This window comes from Trematomus bernacchii, unplaced genomic scaffold (genome assembly GCF_902827165.1).
Source record: "Trematomus bernacchii unplaced genomic scaffold, fTreBer1.1, whole genome shotgun sequence".
Lineage (NCBI taxonomy): Eukaryota > Metazoa > Chordata > Actinopteri > Perciformes > Nototheniidae > Trematomus > Trematomus bernacchii.
Genome location: NW_022987656.1, coordinates 7782155 through 7794409, shown reverse-complemented (window position 1 = coordinate 7794409; position 12255 = coordinate 7782155). Strand labels below are relative to the sequence as shown.

The window sequence follows — 12255 nt, the reverse complement described above, 5'->3', positions numbered from 1 at the left end:
AGACATGATGAGAGAGCGAGTGTACGGAGGAGAAACAACTGAAGAAGGAGACACAGAAACAAGGAGGACAATCGAGGGGTGCAGGAATGAGTCATAAAACCTGCAGATGAGTCAGCATTTTAGAACTTTCGTTGGGAAGTCAACGTTTTTCTGAACATGTTTTTGGTTATATGCCTGAAATAAGATCTGTGGTTAACACAAGCAGTGCCCAACTGGTGAATGTCTGAAGCTTCAATGTGCCATAAAACGCATGTATTTATTTTAAACTTAGTTTAACAACAGTTTCAAAACATCCAAAACTGGCACCTTACGTTAATGTTCGTATACTGAAATCAAACTGACGGCATTATAAACAACAAGATAAAATGTATTGATTAAAAAGTGATCTATCAGGAATTAAGGTGCTTAAATAGTCATACAATAGTAGGGCTATTTTATTTTAGCAAACATTTTTTGATTCTTTAGATAGTATCATGTCGTCAAAAAATACAATAAATACTGGACACATTTTGAGAAAGCGGCATTTGTGAAGGAAATATTTTAATATATCCAATATAATCAAATATTATATTATATATACACACTTACACAGTATATATTATTTCCAAATTCAGTTTTTATGGCAACCAACAAGTGACTAAATGAGACTACTAACATTAGCCTATGGTAAAATCCCATTGGCATTTTGTCGAGGGTACCAGGGAGGTGCTAACTCTCGGCCTACAAAAATACGTCATCCCTGCAGCACTCTGTGAGAAAGGAAGGGAGAGAGAGAGAGAGATCCATCAGACATTCTGAGTCGAGTTCCCTCTGTCTGCCCTCGAGCTGTGCTGCGCCTCCTGGGACAGTCTGTACTCATCACCTTCACCTTCACACACACACACACACACACACACACACACACACACACACACACACACACACACACACACACACACACACACACACACACACACACACACACACACACACACACACACACACACACACACACACACACACACACACACACACACACACACACACACACACACACACACACACACACACACACACACACACACACACACACACACACACACACACACACACACACACACACACACACACACACACACACACGCACGCACGCACACACGCACACAGTGAGTGCTGTGAGTGTGAATTATGCATCAGTTTTACACAAACAGCCAGCAGCAGAGGAGGCTCTCTTCCTCACCCTGCCATGACATCACTGGTTCATACATTGTGCTGCTGCAGGATAATGCGGAGCTGCATTAGCTAGGACCCTCATTGTTCACACTGCTGTTCTGTTTAACGTGATGTGAAGCTCACAATGGATCATCACTTCATTCACTCAGTCAGGAAGGTTATGTGCTCCCTGCTGGTGGTTCTCAGCTACGACAGTCTGCACACTGATCCAGGGTCAGCCGCTCAATGCCTCTGTGCATTACTGTTGAGGGCTTCACATCCACCATACTAATGATACGAAACGCTTTCCAACAGAAGTCATGATAAAGTCATAATAATATTATAAATAATTGTCCAGAAGACTAATTCTTACAGAGCATCAACAGGCAATGCCTCCTCTTTTTATATTAGGTTTATCAAATACTTTTCAGTCACTAAAGATCAACTTGATGATTTGTGATTGAATTGCTGTAAAGCTAGCGTTGATATTGACACACTTCCTGCATTGTTTCACATTAAAAGATTTCCAAAGGCCATCTTCCAAATGCTATATTAACATTTTTTCATTGAATATTTTCCAATTAAGGTCCATGTGGGTAATTTCCCCTTTTTATCCCTTGTCTTCTTATTTACCATTCCAATCGTCTATTGAACCCTTTTTTATATAAGACTTTTTAATTTTAAATATATTGAAATTGTTGGTATTTCAAATTCATGATGACTACTGTATCTAGTTTTTGCCACTTTCTCTTTTCTTTCTGTAATTTTAAATCTTCTACATTGCAGTGTTTACACTCAAATCCATTCCCATGATTGTAAAGGATCCTCCATGGGCTGTGTGTCCGTCGGGAGTTGACCACACTTTGTTTTAGACTTCTTCTTTTTTAAATCTAAATTGACACGAGAATGCTCTTGAAGAAGGTAATATCACAAAGGCTTGTTTATTTGTTATAACTAAACTAGGGGTAAGTGATTCTGCCAGGCTGTGCTGTATGATCTGTCTGCAAAGAGAAGAATGTGGAACCGCTGAGACAAAGTGATGAGCATCCTGAAACCAGTGTGTCTGTTAGCTGGAATTGACCAGACCAAAGTTAGAGATGATTCTCATCAAATGAGTTGAGACAACAGCAGCAGCAGGCCTTAAGAATATGTAGGCCTCAAGCTGAGGGAAATGATTGGCGTTATGTTAGTTATGGTGTAGGCTTGTGTATTATTTATGTATTCTTTGCACAAGTGTATTGATAGGTTTTATTTGCAATAGCTTACTTTTTAATTAAGTATGAATCTGACATTGAAATCTTCCCGGACACGTTGACCGGCACGGCACACAGCGCTGCTGAAACTCCACCGACTGCTTCTGACTGAGCACATGTGCGTATGAATATAAATCGAATGTGCATATAGAGGGCATGCAGCAAATACTGACACATAGTGCAGACATGTGAGTAGACTCAGGCACACACCCATCCCCCCGGGGAGTATGTCCTCACATGACGTAGTGCGGATGGAAATAGACAAAGAGGTAGGGATGCTCCGATCGCCAATTTTGGGGGCGATCGCCGATCGCCGGAATCAGTATCGGCCGATACCGATCGCCGATCCGATCGAGTGGGCGGGGCCTAAGGGGATCTTCCATTTAAAGTGATGTTTACAACTCAGTTAATGGGGCTCATTCACTGGCGCTTCCACAAACAACAACCAACATCATTATTACATTCAAATGAAGTAAATTATTCAAGTTTACATAAACTTTGGATAATAACACGGGAGAAATGAGAGGAAGCGCTCTCTTTTCCTCTCTCCCTCTCTCTCTCTCTCTCTCTCTCCTGACAGCCTGTCAGTATCTCATGCAGCTCACTGATCCAGTAATGAGTGACCCGACAGTGAAGAATAAATATATTCATAACTAGTTTAGCTAGTTCCAGAGGTAGATAAAATGGCTAAGTGTGTTAGGTCTAACTCTTATGGCGCATTTCCACTACAGCGCGGAGCGCGGTTTAAGCGTGCGAGGCCCGTTTTTGGTTGCGTTTCCACCTGGCGTAGTGCCGGCTAGCGGGTACTATTTCACAGTTTTTCTAGCCCCATAAAATCGAGGTTCTTTCCGGGCCAACAACCAGGCTGATTCGGGCTGAGTATGCTAAACTAGAGAGAGAGAATCGCTGGCAAGGGGGCTACAACTACAACAAAATGAACATATTTGACCGTAATTTAATTGTAATACACGTTTCAAAATGATGCCGAAGTAACAACATACTGATACCGGTTAGTAAAAACCATGAATTAATGCTTTGACAAGTCTGCAGACAGACGGCAGGGGAAAAACCTTTTAAAATGCTTGTTTTCTAAATAGAGATTGGCTAAGCTAACGCAGTATATGCTCCGACCGTCCACACTCACAACAACGGCCTATACAGACATAAATAAAGCAGCGACTGTATTCACCATGACACAGACAGTCTGTGGTTTGTACTTGTTTAACTGTTGTCTAGTTTCTGAACAGATATGAGGAGCTGTGAGCTTGAGTGCTTTCTGTGGTTCACATTGAAGATGACGTCACGGCTCCGCCTACACTGCGTTTTTATTTATTTAATCGTTTATTTGGCAGGGACAATGCACAGTAATGAACACTTAAAACAGTCAAATGTGTTAAGCGTAACAGTGCCAGATTTAGCTTTGAGCTCATTTCCATCCGCAGTCCCTTACCGCGTTACTATACTTACTATAGTTACTATAGTTACTATAGTTACTGCCCCAGCTACTAAACTGTAATGGAAACGCAGCATAAAGTGAGCCTGGCCTAACAAAGCCTAACTATACCGTACTAAGCCGAGTGAGGCCCTGCAATGGAAATGCGCCATAGTGTGTTTCGCTCCGCTCACCGGTCCGTCACAGCGGGTGGAGCTGCAGGATTTCTGCTTCACACACGTTGCATACAATTTCATTTTGGACGCCTACGTCTATTTAGCTTTAACTTTTTTTAACATCTGTAGCGAGGTATGGCTGATTCACAATTTCAAATGACTGTAAATGTAACCAACACTTTCAGACAGATTAATGTAACTTTACACAGTGGTTGGCACATGGGATTTTTTCATTGGATTTTGGAATATTGCAACAACAACAAAAAAGCTCTGTGTTAAACAAACGTTTGGATATTTACATGTTTTGTTCAGCAGGATAATCTCCACATATTGACACCACACAATTGTGAGTAAATATATTGGTCAGAAGTCAAAAGTTAACTTTAGGCCATAACTGACTACATGACGGTCACATGACTTCATGTCACCACGGCTAAGTGGTTCAAAGTCCTGAATCCTTCGTGACTCCCTGTGGAAATGTGGAATCCTAAAGCTGATTTCTTAGAATGTGTGGCATGTTTGCTAGGGGTAAAATTTATAGAATTTTTTTTAAAAGATCAGGTCGTTTTAACCTAAGTTAGAATGAATAACCCAAAAAAGTACTTGATTCAACGTTATGCGGACATTTTAACACAGCTGTATCAACATGGTGCTTCACCTGAAGTATGGCTCCACACATTTTTATTTTTATTTATGACTACTGCTAGTTACATCTGAATCTTAAGTCTAGCTAGTACTCAAATGATCACTTAAGTAATCAATTAGGATACCAGTACATTGATGATCGACAATGGATAATCAATCCACAGTTTAATGCTTTATCAAAAAAAGTGATAATGTGCGTTTTGATCTGTTTTATATCACAGTTAACTGAATATCTTCAGTTTTGGACCGTAAGACGTCACTCAGAGCTAAGGTAAACATTGATTGAAATGTTTCCATACTTTCTGACACCTTGTGCTATATACTGAAAAAATATTGATAAATCAATAAACATAAGCCATATTGGACAATACTAATGTGCTGTCACTCAGCAAGTCCAGCATCCAGTGATGGTATCAAGGTGGGGGTTTTGCAATAACCTTGACATTGAAATGCATTATTGATATCAATAATACCCATATGATAATATTATGCATATGGTCCAGCGACTTTAAAATCTCACTATCAATTAATGTTAGTATTCCTTTGTACATTTTTGTACCCTCGTATTTTGAATGTAACTAATTTGTCTATTAAAAAAAACACGTTAAACAAAGTTAAACATATATTTGACTGTTAACACAATGTTTCCCCTCAATTCTAATTGAGTTATAGGTTATAACCATAGGGGTTGAGCCAGCCCCATGTATCGAGCAGCAGACAGGCGACTCTGGTGTGTTTGAGTGTGTTCTAATCCTTTAATGTGCCAGTTCACCAACAGGCCACTCTTGATTCATTAGAGTTAAAGCTGGTTACCTCTACATGAGCTCCAAGAGAAGAGCAGGTTGAAAGCAGTTATTTTGGGACTGAACGCCTCCACACACACCACTGAACACACATTTCTGTCCTTCATTCAGCAAAGCTATAGGCAGGACTCCAAACACACTCTGAATGAGATCAATTAGTGCATATATGAGTCAATTCTTTGAGTAAAATGTATTTCCTGGTTGCTACTGTATATGTAAACACTGTCCACCCTGCACCACAGTCCATCCGACTCTTCTTATCAGGAACAAGATATCTCAACAATTACTGGCCAGTTGCCATGACAATTGGTACAGATATTCATGGTCCCCTGAGGAGGATCCTTAATAACGCCACAGTCTGTCACCTTCAACCACCTGGCCACAAATTCCACTTGAGGTATAATTTCTAAGGATTGGGGTGACTCTGAACAGGAACAGCTCTTAAAAATGTATATCAGCTGATTGCCAAATGTATAGATCACAGAAAGTTTGAATTTGGTTTAAAGATAACATCCTGCAGATTAGAATACAATGCAATACACAATGTCAATAATTCATTAGAATTGAGTGTTGCAGGATTGACTCCTAAAAAACAAAACATTTATCAGCATTTTTTCACTTATGGTTCCGTTCGAATGCAATGTTTTTCTTCAACTTATTTGTTCAGCTGTCTGGTCTGGTCTGTGGTTAACAAAGAGATGTTGTTTTCTCTACAACATCAAATATAGTTAATAACCTACTCATGAATTAGCAACGCTTCAATCTGTCATAAAAATGGTTGCTACGAGTGACCTAATGAGGCTACTAAACATCATCACACCAAACATTAGCCACCTTTAGCTTAGCAGTTGTGAAGTGAAGTCATGTGACCGTGATGTAGTTTTTATATAGCCCAACATTTTTGACTTCTTGCGATTGCATTACTGTAAACTTCAATAATTATAGAAGTGGCATTCTTATGTGGAGATTATCACATCCTTAACAAAACATGTAAGTATCATAAATGTGTTTGCCAAATATCTTATTTTCTGTCATATTCCAAAATTCAATGAAAAAATCCCATAGCTTTTTGTTGAGGGAGTCCTTGCGATTCTAACTTTGTCGTCCGACAAAGATACATCAACACTGTACCATTTTAATCAACAATATATGCCAAACTACTTCACCTTTAAATAAAAACAATGGTTAACGTATGATTTTTAAAATAAAAAATTACTCTAAATTGAAATTGTATTGATCCAGAGGTGAAATACTGCCTCCTATTTCAGGTGCAGAGCCTTCGGAGCAGGTGACTCGGAACTCCAACTTGCATCTTTAAGTTTCAGTCTTGCACCTTAAAGGGAAAAACTTTGGGCAATCATGCTAAATCCACATCCAAACACACACAATATGTCATAATGTGTGTAATGTCAATGTCATTATTAATAATGCATGATGATTTATCAAATTAAAACCATTATGTGAATTATGTTATTTATTTTTTCGTACTTTGGTGTCATCCAGTGGCAGTATCAAGAGTACTATTGAGGTGTTCTATTTTGCAGCAGAAGCAATGGCTTAAGACAAGACAAAGAAATTAGTCCTTTGTATGGTTCCAAAATGCTGTGTCATATGCCTCCCATAATGCACCACAATAACATCATTTGTGTTTTTGTCCCAGCAATGTGAATGTCTCACCCCCGGTTGTGCATTCTCTGTTATGAATTTGCGGTCGGAAGCTTGGATAACACTGATGACGTATTTTGTGTTATTATAATTATTTATTTACTTGCCAAAGCTCCAAAGAACACGTTACATTACACTGTTGGAGTAAACTGGGCCTTATGAGAGATATTGCTGAGTGTCCCTTTAATACTCCTGTATTTACAGTGAAGGATCTCCATGCTAGGATTATAACTGGGCTAATCAGCAGGCAATCTACATCAGAGCAGGAGAGAGATATCACTCTCTGCTCAACATAACTGAGTGGAAGTGGAGTAGTAAATATTTCATTGGCCTCAGTCACCTCTCATCTGCTCCATTCAGCAGCTGAACTGTATGTAACCCCCCAAAACACCCCAGTGCTTATACAGTGATGCTGCTGTTCCCCGGTAGCACAGAGGCGGAGGATGGAAGAGGCAGAGAGCTTTGAAGGAAGGATGACAAAGAGCTAATCTGTTCACTACTGAGGCATGTTTACTACGGCACTCACTCCATATATCATCTTAACTGAGTCAACGGTTGAGTGTTCATTGAATACCAACATGTTTATAAGTAGGCCTAATACATATACAATGAAAACAAGACCTGTTATTCATTTATTATACATTTAAGGTTGCGAATTTTCCTCTAGGTGAAGGGCAAAGGTACTGCCGGTTTTGAGACTAAACGATGATTCTCATTGTAGACATATTCAAATATATTCCATACAGGAATTCCTGTTTATCCCAAGCTTTATCCCGAGGAGGCTGTTTACTGAAGCGGCCGTTCAGCGGCAGAGGGCGGGAATAAGGGGGTGGGAGGCTGGGTCCTTTGTCCCTCTGCAGCCCCTTCCTCCCCCAGCATGACAGCAGCGCGAACCCCTGCCGGGGCTCTCCCTTGCAAAACATGTGCCCCTGTTTATGTTCAATGTATTGGGATTTATTTCAGAAGTGCAATGTGGATAGTTTAAGAAGGACAAAGGGACGTTTATAAAGACTGGCAAGTTCTTTCTAGAACAAACAGGTCTGTCATAATGACACACACGGCTGCTCTCTGTCACAAGGCACCATAACAGCGGATACTATCAATATTCTTTCTGAGAAACAGCGAGAAATATTGTTTTTTTTAATAAATGATTTATTCGGGTAATCCGGTCCCTTTAGTTAAGTGACAGTGAAGAAAGGGGGAGGCAGAGGTGACGACACTCGGTAACTGGTCCCGGGCGGGATTCGTACCCCGGTCATCAGTACGGATCCAAAACCGGGGATATGCTCTACCAAGTGAGCTATACGACAGGTAATGAATTTCAAAAACGTGGTAGGCAGCTAACGGCCATGCGAAACCCCTCCAAAGACACAAAGCACTTTGTTCGGGCTCTACTTTCCCGACGTAACACCAAGGCGAGGAGGAACACGTTTCTGTGGGAAACACACTCAGGCACCTAGCTTACACCCGCAGCATCCCTGCTAACCTGCGGGAAAAGCACCGAGGTGTCAGGTACTCACTGCAACAACAAACACCGTGCTTAAACCGAGCGCTAAACAACAGCGTTACTACAACACAAACAAGAGAGGGACGCCAGCGCGAGCAGACAGATTAGTAGTAGCAAATCCGAGGCTGACAAGGGGCTCCCGTAGTCTGCTCCACTCAGTCGTAGTAAAGCTCAATGGTTGCTTATTATGCTGGCAGCGACTTACCCGTTTTCCCTGCTCGTCTGCGTTCAGCTCCTCAGAAATAAGTCCACATTGTTGTGTCCCCGCAGCCCTCCGACAGCCCAAACAGCTGAATTTAAAGCACCGTAGGCATCAGTCGGTGTGTAGAAGGGTCTCCCGTGAGTGTGAGTGTGTGAGGATGAAACGCCTTTCCTCCTCTAGGAGCTGCATTGTTGACATTGTCTTGCTGACGTCATGCTGGCCCTCATTCACAACAACGGCCGAGCCCCCCTGCTCTACGGTGATGTGCCCCCCCTCCCGTTATACGGTGATGCAGCCTTCTCCTTTACGGTGATGTAGCCCTGTTTTTTATGGTGATTTAGCCCCCTGCTCTACTATGATGGAGCCCCCTACTCTGCGTCTCTGTAGCCCCCCTGCTCTATGGTGATAAAGCCCCCTGCCCTGACTCCATACTGCTTTACTCTTACACATTTGATCCCCCTGACAGATATGTGTGGGGGTTGGGTTGCACATGATCATTTGAAAAATGTAGCGTGACACTAAACATGAATAGACCTTTTTGTCATCTGGCTCTCATTCATAAAGACACAAACAGAAGGCATGCTCAACCCTTAAAGACACTTTCTGACGTCTCCAAATGATAAAGGGCTGCTAAACTAACTGATTTCAAGACCCAACTGACCATGTTCAAATATGTTTATATATAATGGGCCAGTCTTAGCCTTATATAGCTGTGCAGTGATGACGTATTTTTGTAAATTGACCCTGAAGTAAGCATCTAAAGGGCTCCCTCAACAAAGAGCCAATGGGATTTTTTAATTGGATTTCCAAATATTGGGAGAAAATAATCTCTGTGGCATAAACACGTTTATGATACTTACATGTTTTGTTCAGCAGGATAACCTCAACCTATTGACACAACTTTAATGATTTGTTATTTGTTGTCCAGAAGTAAAAAGCTAATGATACGTTCCTTTTGTTAGCCTAACGTTAGGCTACAAAGGAACTACATCACCCTGCATGGCGGCGTGCAACCACCGCAAGCTAAGTGCAGCTAACGTTCGCCATTTTTATGACATGTGGAAGCTTTGGACGTTCACAAAATTGGAAAATCTCTTAAAATGATATTAACCACATACTTTCTTCCAGGCTAACCGATATCCGGGTGTTAGGACTCATTCCATCACCACGGTATTGGAGAGATAGATTTGAAAGGGACTTCAGGACGGATTTGAACCTGGAACCCCTCAGCAGCGACTGAGCCCCTGCATTGACCACCCCAAAAATCCAATGTTGAGCTGTTTAATAGCAATAAGAAAAAATAAATGTTGTCCATATTGGGATAGTTACTGAACTCACAAGGCATTTACATCATATGAAATCACACTGTTAAACAGAGAAACATTAATGGGATCAAGTCAAGTAATTCCTGTGAATGAAAATCAAATCAAATGTATTCGAAGGTTTGATGTGTGCTGTGTCCAATCCGAACGGGACAGAAGGTACGATACGGTTTCTAATACGGAGTGTAATCCGGAGGGAGCTGGCAGAGCTGCTACATTTTATCAGTTTGCCACAGACAGCCACCTCTTGGGCCTCATTCTGAGCGGCTGGATCCAGATCAGCCCACATTCTCAATGTCAAGATGTTATAAATAGCCAGAACTGATTTGTACAGCTCCTCTGGCAGCTCAGATCAGCTCAGCGGGGGACGTGATGTTCTCAGCCATGGATCCATGGGTAGTCTGAGAGGGAGCAATGACAAAGAAAAGGCAAACATACACCTCGGAGGATACATCCATACAGAAACATGTGTTTGCATTCACAAAATATGAGTTTACATAACACTGTATAATGCTGTGTACACTGCTATATGATAGTCAATGAAGGAATGTAACTAGTACATTTAGTACCTTATTGAAGTAATATATAATTGTACTTTACTTAATTATATCAGAATCAGAATGAAGTGTATTGCCAGGTACGTCAATAAACTTGATTCTGATTAAATGCTACTTTATACCACTACAATTCAGAGGCACATTTTATAGTTTTCACTCTACTACAGTTATCTAACACTCATAACTACTTTTTACATAAAGAACAAACGTAAGGCATATCTGATATGATGCAATACTTTAGGCAACTACTAATCCACCTTGTATTTTATTTAAGTCACTAAAATCGGCTCCACATTGACAAACTAGGATGAAAAATGCTCATGTGTATTTGTTAGCAATAAAACCTGTATATATAACCCATAATAATATAATACTGTGAGTAGAGCCATTTTGAGAGAGAGAGAGGGTGAGCCAGGGAGTGATCTATTTCCATTGACCGTAGTTGCAATCATATAAAGAACTTAATATTGAGGTAACTTTTTATATTTTTGTCTTTTTTTTTTTTAAGAATAAATGGTCATAAAGGTGTGAATCGAATGTATTCTTTGTTTCACCTTTGTTTAAACCTCACAGATTATTTTGGACTACATACAGCCACTATAGTGCCTTCAATTCAACAACAAGTTCTAGCTAGAAGGTGATCCAGATCCAGAAAGCTGTCTGCATCATAACAGAGGGTGATGGGTTCAAAGTCAGTCAGTCCGTGTGTGTGTGTGTAAAACCAAATTAGCACAGAGCATGTCAACTGTTGTTGAAGGTAGTACATGGATCTATAAAAAAATCCTGCATCACTATGGCAACTGAAGCCTCACATTTACATGGATGCAGCTCTGGACTGCAGCTCCATCAGTGATCTTTAGCTGAGGGGTGAGAGGGGCTTTGGGACAAACTGTTTCACCTCATTTGTTTCTCAATTTACCCACAAATCAAAGCAATACTCTCAACATACCCTTGTCCACTTGTACTTCTTAAAATATATGTTTGAGGATGTATATTAAAAAGAGCATGAAAGCATTAATATGTGTCAACATTTCCTGTAAAATGTTGAACAAATGATCTGTGAGATCCTACTAATCAGTTAGAGATTGCACATTAGACCCCTTATGGAATGTATTCAATGCGTTCCTTTATTCTCAGTTTAGTGTTCACAGCTGTCAGTCTGCTGTCCTCTGTAGATAAAGACTCTGAAGGAAGACAGGTGGATTATATCGAGAAAGTATTGAATTAAACTGTGGTTATAAAGCATCTTCAAAGAGGACATATTATGCTCATATCAGCATGTAGTGTCCCTCCTGTGACATGTCTCCATGCTTTAATGTGCTGCAGCACCTCTTTTCACCCTCTGTCTGAAACCAGAGCCCAGTCTGCTCTGATTGGTTAGCTGGCCGGCTCTGTTGTGATTGGTCAACCGCCTAGGGATGTTCCACCCCTTAGCCTATCATGTACAATGTGTTGGAATGGAAATTAATAATTTTGTTGGTCACAAGAAAAAGAATCTGCCT

At 40.7% G+C, this 12255-nt stretch overlaps 1 protein-coding gene across 1 annotated transcript in view; it reads right to left on the bottom strand.

Moving 5' to 3' along the window:
- Positions 1–8951, bottom strand: part of bach2a (BTB and CNC homology 1, basic leucine zipper transcription factor 2a) — a 60327-nt gene extending 51376 nt beyond the window's left edge. The window contains exon 1 of the mRNA XM_034135287.1: positions 8878–8951. The gene's annotated coding sequence lies outside the window, so the exon portion shown is untranslated. The remainder of the gene's footprint in view (positions 1–8877) is intronic.
- Between the last annotated feature and the right edge of the window lie 3304 nt (positions 8952–12255).